At 47.1% G+C, this 10366-nt stretch overlaps 1 protein-coding gene and 1 long non-coding RNA gene across 3 annotated transcripts in view; both read left to right on the forward strand.

Moving 5' to 3' along the window:
* LOC116102268 overlaps window positions 1-1047 on the forward strand; it is a 29855-nt gene extending 28808 nt beyond the window's left edge. The window contains exon 2 of the long non-coding RNA XR_004123046.1: window positions 780-1047. This is a non-coding gene — a long non-coding RNA (uncharacterized LOC116102268). The remainder of the gene's footprint in view (window positions 1-779) is intronic.
* Window positions 1-10366, forward strand: part of Nav2 (neuron navigator 2) — a 654216-nt gene that overhangs the window by 44123 nt on the left and 599727 nt on the right. The gene's annotated exons all lie outside the window — the stretch shown is intronic.

A 10366-nucleotide genomic window follows, 5' to 3' on the forward strand; every position in this document is an offset into this window, starting at 1 on the left:
TGTATCTAGCTCCAACTCAGTGCCCAGTGATGTCCCTCTCCCCAGTCTTCTCATGGAATATGACCTTTTGCTAAGTCTTGGGCACCTAGTTTCAGGGACCACAGAGTAGAGGTAGGAACTTTGTTCTTCTTGAGTCATTGTTCTGAGGTTTTAAATAAAGGTGTGCTCCAGCCTGAGGGTCGCAGCCCACCGTGCCCTGTCCAGCATGCTCCCTGGGAGGAGGAGCACGCTCCTTTAGAGCCCTGGCTTGCTTTGGAGCCCTCTGTCCTGCACTTTAGCCATTATCTATATTGGGCTCATCTGTAGCTTTAAGACCCTCCCCACTCCCCATGCTCTGCCCCATTGATTTAGAGGGAAGGTGTGTATCTCTTTGTCTGTTTACAGGGCTTGTAAAATATGAGCTGTATTTGCAGTATGAAATTATATATGTGTCAATAAAATATAAAAAATCTGACAAAATGTGTTTTAATTTTGCAGTGGAGATCATAGCAGCTGTCATATTAAAATTTATTCCTCCTCCTTGAAGGGGGAAAAAAAAGGCACCTTCTGCAGACGAAATGCTGGGGAAGAAGACAGCGTAATTGGGCCGCACCCCAGGCTGTTTAATCCTGATTCTCTTTCTCTTTTTGCTGCCTTCTCTGCCTGGTTATTTCTTTTCCCAGTAGCAATTTACTTGCTTTAAATATGAGACATACTGGATCGCAAGGTCCTTTGGTTCCAAATTATTAGTTGTTTTAAAAAGAGAATTTATAATTAACACAGTTTTTTCTTTTTTTAAGTTGGACTGTAAACCTGGAACACTTTCTGGCAGAATATGTCCTGAGTCCCTTCTGGAGGCTGAACTGCAAATGGGTTCTCAACCTATAGACCACACAACAGCTGGGAAAAGGCTTAGGATCGCTCACACTCCAGATGTTCGTGCCTCACAATCTGATGCTGAGGGAGAAGTTTAGGTGCTAAGAAAGAGGAGTCTCTCCACTTCTGTTTTTCTATAAGATGTCCGGGGTGCTTTTATAATGGGAAATAAAGGCTTTGATTTAAAAAGTAGATCTCTCAAATTACTATTTGGAATGATTCTTCTTTCCCAGGATCGGTGGACATTCATTCATTCATTCATTCATTTGTTCCTTAATTGGTTTCCTTTAGGGCAAGCTTTTTGTCCCAGGTATTATGGTAGTCATAGCATAGCTGTATGTGCCCATGGATGCCATTGTCCCAGAGCTTAGAGTTTCTTGCCAGCCACAACAGTAATCATAAAGGCTCACAGACATGGAATGACAGATCAAACACAGATACAGAGACATGGGAGAAGAGATGACCCAGGAGGGGTCTAGAAATGAGATTGCTATATCCATTTGTGACATGCAGGCAGAAGCAGGGTGACTCAGGGGAAGGCAAGGAGGAGGAAGCAGGAACAGAACTGATGAAAGCCTGGCTCTAGGAGGCCGAGGTCAGGCTTGGGGAAGCCAGTGTGCTGGGGAAGAGCTCCTAGCTCAGGGGTGGGATAGGCAGGGGGACCATTGTGCGTGCATAGGACTTAGATGGCTTCAGGAAAGCTGCTTTTCTCTGAGAGAAACGGAAGCCAGGCTTTGTCCAAGCTGCAGTGCTATGAGCTGACATGGAGAAGGACCTGAGAGCTCTACATATTGATCTGCAGGCACCAGAAGTAAGTACCGCGCTAGGCCTCTTGAGTATCTGAGACCTCAAAGCCTGCCCTCACAGTAACACACTTCCACCAACAAGGCGACGCCTCCTACTAGTGGCCCTCCACCTGGGCTGAGCATTCAATCACACGAGTCTATGGGGGACATTCCTATTCAAACCAACACCCATGGTGACTTGAAATTGGGTGCTGTGCTTTAGATCCGTGAGGAAGAGAGAAGCTGTGTTTCATTCCAATGCCCTTGAACGTGTGCCTGCGTGCACATGTGTACGTGGTAGTCCAGGTCTGCCCTTGACCCAGTACACACATGCAAGTGCATGCCTATCCAGTGCTCAGCAGACTTTTGAGGGAAGGGAGGCAAGCCACACATCCACACTTCTGCAGCCTCCCATGTCACTCTTTCCCCCTGCCTCCTTCATTTGTCAGTGTGGCTCAGGACACACTGATGGAACACCTCCTCTGTGCAGGGAGTGGAGTTATAGAGGGGTCTTCATACCCAGCAGAGTGAGGTCTCTGGGACCACCCAGACAGGGTGTCTTCCTTCCATTGCTGTAGCTCGATGCTACGGAAAGTTCTAAGAAAGTTAATGCATTTCTCACAGTCCTGTTGGGAGAATGGGGGTGCACATAGCAAGGCCTCTGTGAAGTTTAAGGTGGCACAGGGCAGACCATCCTAGCTCAGGTCTGTCCTTGGGTTAAGGCCCTATCATGAGGTTACCATTTAACCTTCATTATTCCCAAAGCGCCACCATCCAAGCACCATCACTATATAAAGCTCTGCAAAGGGGACGGGTACTGGTCACACAGCAGACAGACCCTCAAACCCAACCCCATGCTCCAGGCAGGGTAGTTCTTGGAAAGAAAGGCAGTGATCCCTTGAACCCAGTCCTCACTCTGGGGCCCAAACTGAGGGTCGTTTTTCTCTAGTCATGTGCTGGTTGAGTTCACTGAGGAGCTGTGTCTGGAAATTGAGTTGCCACCCACCTCACTTCAAATTCATGCATATTTTGGAGTATGCTCCAAAATGGCTTACCTGAGGACAAGCTACCTGCTCCTCCATCAACCCTGTGAGAAGGGAAGGGCAAGACCACTAAGCAGCAAAAGCACTGCATCCCTGAGAACAGCTAAGGAAAACCATTCATCGTACTAACTGCTGTGTACCCCACAATATAAAAGTGCCTGCAGTGGAGTGAGAAGGGGAAAGTTCAGCCATGGGGAGAAAACCTAGCTGTGAACTTTAGCCCACTGTCTCAGCTTCACTAGACAATTTCTGTTGAATGTTGTGAACAGCTGACTGGATGTTTTCCCGTCTGTCTGTCTGTCTGTCTGTCTCTTGCTATTCATTCTTTAACTTTAGCGAAGTATGACTACTGTGATTCTTCTGCAGCCCATACAGACTGGAGAGCTGGGTTCACCCAAGGCCAGGCCCTCTGTGAGAGATTGTTGTACAACTCCAGGCTCTCTGTTAAGAACTTTCACACTGCAAAGGAATTCAAAGCATGCAGCAGGCCATCCTTCACTAAGTCTGGCAGTTCTATGTGAATTTGGGAGTTCTGGGTTTTCTTAAAGAGGGGCTCACATGCAGTTACTGTGGGTGGCTTCTGAATCTTTTTAGCAGGAGAAATTGAGGGATGTGGAGGAAAGTTTGTTTCTCTCTCAAGGTATTCTACGACTTGGGACCCTAGTGCAGCCTGTGAGTGCTATGAGAACCCAGGAGCATCCTTCCAGACAGGCCTGGGGACCTAGTGAGAAGACTCAGTGTGTGTGCGCACACATTGTATATATGTTTGTGTGTGTGTATATATGTATATGTGTGTGTTTGAGTGTGTGCATGTATGTGTTTCTGTATAGAGGGTGTGGGTATAAGGCGTGTGTGTGTGTGTGTGTGTGTGTGTGTGTGTGTGTGTGTATAGCTAGGTGTTATGCATAGATACTCAAAGACTGCTGCTGTAAACAAGAGGAGAGAGATAAATTTGGATGACAAAAGGGTTAGTCTTGGGTTAGGAATAGACAAGAGCCACTGAAGTGAGGAACTCTGACTTTCTGGCTACCAGAGTGGTCCGAGATGTGTGACAGACTCCAGGGTAACAATTTTCCTCAGCCCTGCAGGGTCATAATGAGTGTGTGTGTGTGTGTGTGTGTGTGTGTGTGTGTGTGTGTGTGCACGTGCACGGTGCATGTGTGCACACACATTTGCATTACAAATACTGTTTCCTTTGTCATTTTTGAGACAGGATCTCATAGTTCAGGTTAGCTTCCTACCTCAGTCTCGCCAGTTCAAGGACTAGATGCCAGGAGCCACAGTTTTTGGTGTGGGACTCATCCTTCTTATTGGTCTCCTCAAGTGGGCCTGCAAACACCTGAACAACACACACACACACACACACAGTTTAAGTGGTCATTTCTGCTGTGTATGTTGGTGGGTGAGTAGGGGGGCATTATTTCAACATTTTATTTTTGTTTTATATGTGTATTAGTTTATATTTTTATATTAGTTGTATAGTTTAAAAAAAAAAAAAACCCTTAGGATTGATCTTGAACCAACCTGGCCTCTGATCTGTTTATCACAGAGGGGAGAGAATAGGTCAAGAGGCCCAGAGTCTCGCCTTAGCATAGCTGATCTCTCCATGTGGTACAACTCCACTCCAGGCCTTCTGTTTCCCATCTGCAAAATAGGAGGTCTGGATGGCACACACTAAGCATGACCCTAGGCAGCTCTGCGTCTGTCTGGGATTCAAGGAACATAGGGAGGGAGACAGGGAGAAAAGGTAACAGCCTTGCCCCTGTGACGGGGCTGGAGTTGATAACAGCCAAAGAAGGAGTGTCAATCCTGACTCTGCTTGGCACCTTCTGCCTGGAGCTGAGGAAGGGATGCTCCAGGAACCCTGTGGTGCTAGAGGACTGCTTCTGGACAAACAAGCCTGAGAGATGCCATGTTTGATCTCCCTAACAGTCTAGCTGGATCCCTTTGGCTCTCAACCTTCCTAATGCTGTGGCCCTTTAATAAAAGTCTTCATGTTATGGCGACCCCAAGCATAACATGATTTTCATTGCTATTTCATAACTGCAATTTTGCTACTGCTATGAATCATAATGTAAACATTTGTGTTTTCTGATGGTGTTAGGTAACCTCTGTGACCCCAAAGGGGTCATGACCCACATGTTGAGAATCGCTGCCTTAATCCTAACTGGCTTTCACAGCACTGAACTTCTTCCATCAAGAGAGCTGGCAATGCCTGTCTCACAGCATCCTGTGATTGCACACAGCCACTCTGGGTTCCACTCAGCCCCTCTGCATTCTTACTCCTGAACTTCTGATCCCTGTTGCTCTTTTCTACCCTGCCCGTCCCTAGCTTACCTAAATGCACTTTTCCTGCTACCCTGAGCTCTGAATAGGCCCACACTTTGGGATCAACAGGGGCTCTGCCCTTCTCTTGAGAGGCAGCCTCTAGTCCCTGAGGATGCCAGCTGTCTGTTCCTCTGAGACAGGCTCCTAGTGGGTGGGTGCCTTTGTGTGCAGCCTCAGTCCCTGGCTAACCCCCCCTCCTGACTCCAGGTCATCATTGCTTAAGTTGCAGCTGCGTGCTGGCTTCAGGACATGCTGATTTTTCCCAGGGTTTTAATAACCCCGAGTTTCAGCTTGCCTGTTGGTTCTCTGTCCTGTATCAGCCTCATAAAATGGACAGTTTGGGTTAAAAGATCTTATTGCTGCAAAAAGAGATGTTGAATCACACTTTCAAGGTCGCTGGTGAAATGTGATCTCTGAGACTCATTGGCTCTGTTCCAGGGCACGGGGAAGTGGATATTAGAAAGATAAATTAGAAGTCAAAACATAGTTCTGTTTCCCCTGTGTCTTGGGCTCAGTGTCTGTGATGAATTTCATAAGAAAAAAAAAACAGCTCTCCCTCCCCTATGATGTATGCCTGCCACCTTCAGAAGTGAGGTTCAGATAGCAACCCTTCATTTCAGTTCTGCTATCCCCAGAATGGCAATCTCCATAGCAGCAACAGGGGTGTCTTCCCTCGTAATAGAAGGTTCCCAGGGGCTCAGCAAATCTTCAAGCATCAGCTCTCTCTCTGTAGATGAAGTGAAAATGGCCAGGGACAAAGAGGAACAAGGCAAGACTCTTACGTTCAGAACCCCCAAACCCCAGTTTAAAGTAAACAGGCTGAAAGATGTGGTTCATTTATTCCCTCAGTGTGCTGCTGAGATGTTGGGACCCAGTCAAATATTTTATGTACATATTTCACTGATTCTAAATCGCAGGTGTTATGATCAGGAATCATACATGATTCCATGTACGATGAGGCTTAGAATTGTCAAAATGCCTAAAGAGCCTGTGTGCATGTGTGTGCATGTGTGTGTGCATACGTGTGTAAGTGTGTGTGTGCATGTGTGTATGTGTGTGCATGAGTGTGTGTAAGTGTGTGTGTGTGCATGTGTGTGTATGTATGTGTAAGTGTGTGCATTTGTGTGTGTGTGTGCATGTGTGTGTGCACATGTGTGTGTAAGTGTGTGCATGTGTGTGTGCATGTGTGTGTGCATGTGTGTGTGTGTAAGTGTGTGTGCATGTGTGTGTGTGTAAGTGTGTGTGCATGTGTGTTTTGCCACTGAGTCTAGAACACCATCTGCTGTCCTACTGCATTCTGCCTCTCCACCTGGGGAGCCCAGGCACTGCCAGCAGGAGACAGAGCAAAGTTCAGAATGGGGAGTCCACAGGGGTTCCTGCTCACCTCTCTGCTGGGGGGTGCCCAGGTGCCGCTGGCATGCCACTGGGAGTGGAAGTCAGGAAAGAAGGTCTATGGTCTACATTTTCCTTCAGGGAATCTATGTGCCAGGCAGGAAGGGGAAGGCACAGTTGGGAATGAATAGGATTGGCTGGTTGGGAATGAGTGCCAGAGGAGCTGGAGGAGAGAAAGCTTTCGTTGAGAGTCTTAGGTGTCTCCAAGGTGCCTAAGGCCTTCCCCTTGGTGATCTTGAATGAAGCAGCTCTATTGACGGTGGATGTGGGCACATATGCTTTATTTGGGATAAGTCGGAGATTATAAACCTCTTGGAGGAGGGAATACCCAAGAAGGGAAAGTCATTGGTTGAAGGCTCAAGGTTATCTAGATACCTCATTAGCACGGAGAAGAACTCCAGATGCTATGCTATGTGACTGGTGCCCACGGTCTTCTCAGTGGGATGCTGTGGTTACCTGTTCCAGGGCAGGTACAGAGACAGGTAGGAAGTGTCTCCACTCCTGCTGTCCTCAAATCTCTGAGATTCCAAGGGGTTGAGTTCTTCAGCCTTACCTGGTCTTAGGCCTGTCTGGTAGCATGGTCCCACATGCCCTATAGTCTGCCTGACTCCATGGTCTTTAATGTCTTTTATCACATTATGGTGCACCTAGAGATGGTTTAAGCCCAGGATTCAGGAGATGATCCTATGAATGGTTCTTCACAAACTGGCAGATCCAAATCAATAATAAAACTGAAGATGCCTCAGGGAACATACCAATACCTGTGGACCAACTCCAGGGAAGGCAGCAGGTCCTTTCCACTCATCATTGGCAGAAGCCCCAGTCAGTGGGGCATTTCCTAAGGTCTTGCATCTGGATGTGAGAGTTCTATTTGCATACATACAACATGCCGAAGCTTGGGCAATCTGGTGACATGGCTGTTTCTTTGAAGAAAGGTGTGGATGCTGCACAGTTAAGTCCAACAGCAATGATGAATGCAGGCAATGTCAGAACACTGGAGACTGGTGTATAGAGTGCAACAAAGACCACCTGTCCCTGTTTCTCCACACTAGCCTCCCTCCCTCTTTCTCTGTTAATTTTCCGACTCCTCTATTAAATACAGAGCCCACTGCCCACCTGAAGAAGGGGCCACACGTTGCCTTGCTTGGGGTCCTGTAGTGTAGTGAGTGGGCTTTCTTGTAGGGAAACAGGAGAACCATGGGTAGAAGGGTTACTTCTTTCTTACTGGCCAGCAAGCATAAGCCTCGGGTCTCTAGAATTTTCCCTCTGAACTCTTAAGTACTCCAGTGGTAAATTCTCCATTGCAGCCCTTTACCTCTTTCCAGGCAGAATTCAGAAGAGAACTTTCTGATAAAGCTGGAGTTGCTTTGAGGCATATACTCTACACCTACAGATCACCACCTCCAGAGAAGGTATCAAGCCCCTCCCACTATCACTGAGAGAAGACATAGGATTGACAGACTGTGTGTGAGGCAGGACATCTTCTGCCTGGGAGGTGTCTTTGGTGAGTGACCTGGGTCTCTCAGCATTTCCACTGCTGTCATTGATTCAAACACTCACTCAGTGGGAAACAAATCTCCCTTTGTCTCTTGTGCATCAGACACTGTTCTAGGTGCTGGAGATGTACACTAGACAAAACAGAGAGTAAGTCCTGCTCTGATGGAGCAGGTGCTCTAGAAAATGGGGGGAAGCAATCATCAAAAATAAGACAAGAATATGGGAAACATACAGTGTGACAGATGGTTATCCTCACTGTGGATACAAATAAAATCTGATGCTGAGAACAGACACAGCAATGGGTGATGGCACATTCCTCAGGCCAGATGAGATAGGATTGGCCCATAGGTCAGGTAGATCTCAACAGAGTCCTGAGGTGGGAGAAAGACATGAGGTTCTGGGGCAAAGGGAACAGCAAATGCAGTGGGTTTGCAGAGAGAACGTGTTCAGTGTTTTCCAGTCCTAACAAGAAGCCCATGCATCTGGAGCAGAGCTGGGACAGGAAAGAGAATAATTGCAGGGGACATTGGGGACAACCTTGACAGACAATCCAGATGACAAAAGGTATTGGTGGAGGAAGGCAGGCTCTGGTTTGTACTGGGAAGAATGTACTTGAGGGCCATGGTTCAGGCAGTAGGGGACAGAAACAAACAACAGGTCCACGACACAGATGAGGATGACTGGAACTGTGGTTGTAGCTATGATGATGCAGAGAAGGGCTTCGGCGCTGGAACTGTGTGGAGTACACAAAAAAGGAGGTGTGGTATTTGCTGATGCATTCCTTCTGGGTTATACAAGTTCTGAAGAGTCTTGAGGTTCTAACCTAAGCAAGCTTGATGTTGATAGTATTTTGACAGTGATGTGGCCACTGTGGGGACGGGGAACAACATGTGATGGTGAGGTTGGGAAGCAGACAGGGAGAAAGGACAGCCCAACTTCTATCCAGAGATAGTGAGCAGGCTTGTGGGTGCCTGAGGCTGAGGGCCAAGATGGCAGAAGAATGTAGGACACCAGTCAAGGATATAGGTGAAATGGTCAGGAAGGCAGGTGGAGATGTAAGATATTAGCCAGGTTGACTTTTTTTGCTGACTCTGCCTGCCCCATCCATTTCAGGCTTCCCACTTCAGACATAACCTTACAAAGATGGCTCTTCCCTAGGACTCACCTAAAATCACATTCCAGTATATTCAGAGCTGCAGAATGCTGGCCCCAATCAAAGTCCTGAGTGACTTTGGGGACCCCCAGAAGGTCAAGGGGAGTCAGATCTAGAATTCAGGAGGCAAGCAGCCTCCTCAGGACAGTCTTAATAGTTAAGATAACAGAGTTTGCTCCTGAGTGGGAAGAAAGGCTGAGCGTGTCTACAGCATGAACAGCAAAGCAAGAACATATGGGCATCTTTCAGCCTTGAATCTGAGCTAAGGTCTGCTCTCGGCAGAGACATATGTGAAGTCTGCCGATGTTTGGGGAACAGTTAAGGAAGCAGCTCCTTGACGGCTGTTGGCTGCTAGTAACAGAACTGACTTGGCTTCAGTTGAAAATACTAGCATGAAGGAGTCATAACTTGGTGTTCGCCTAGGATGCAGCCTAGGGTTCTGGAAAGAGTAAGAGACTTGTTCTGGGCTCAAGTTCCATATTGGATCACAGTTGTTTGTCTGACCATATGCCAATTACTGAAGAGCCCTGGGCCTCAGTTACTCATCTCTCAGATAGGTCCAAATTCCCTCTGTTTATAGAGATCCCCTGTGTTTGGAGTTCATACACGCCCAGCACCATGCTTAGTGAAGGCCATCTACTATCCTGCACTCACCTCTGTGAGGAAAAACGGGTCCTCTTAGAAAGCTCAAAAGAGACCAACTCTCTGAAGTACTCTTCTCCAACAAGGAGACCCTGGCTGCATATTACAAGAGGGAGACACTGAGTCTTTGCAAAGCCTAGAAGGGTGTAATGGCTATTCTTGGTGTTAACTTGACTACAACTGGAATTAACTAAAACCAAAGCTGCTGGGTACACCTGTGATGGATTCTTAATTAAACTATTTGAAGTAGGAAAAACTACCTTTAATATGCATCTTTTGAGGTGGGAAAGTCCACCTACAATTTAGGTCATGCCTTCTGCTGGCAGCTTATATAAAGAACATGGACGAAGGAAGCTCTTTGTTCTTTGCCTGCTTGCTCTCACTCTTGCTAACAAGTCCATCCTAACCCTAAGTCTTCTTCTTTGGGATTCCAGCATATACTGAAGATCAGCTGAGATATCCAGCCTCATGGATTGAATAAGTACTGGTTTCTTAGACTTTCTGTTGTTAGACAGTCATTGTTGCACTAGCAGGACTACAACTTGTACGCTACTCTAATGCAGTGTATATCTGTGTGTGTGCGTGTGCATGTGCGTGTGTGTGTGTGTCTGTGTGTGTCTGTGTGTGTCTGTGTGTAAGAGAGAGAGAAAGAGAGAGAGAGAGAGAGAGAG

Source organism: Mastomys coucha, unplaced genomic scaffold (assembly GCF_008632895.1).
Source record: "Mastomys coucha isolate ucsf_1 unplaced genomic scaffold, UCSF_Mcou_1 pScaffold21, whole genome shotgun sequence".
Taxonomy (NCBI): Eukaryota; Metazoa; Chordata; class Mammalia; order Rodentia; family Muridae; genus Mastomys; species Mastomys coucha.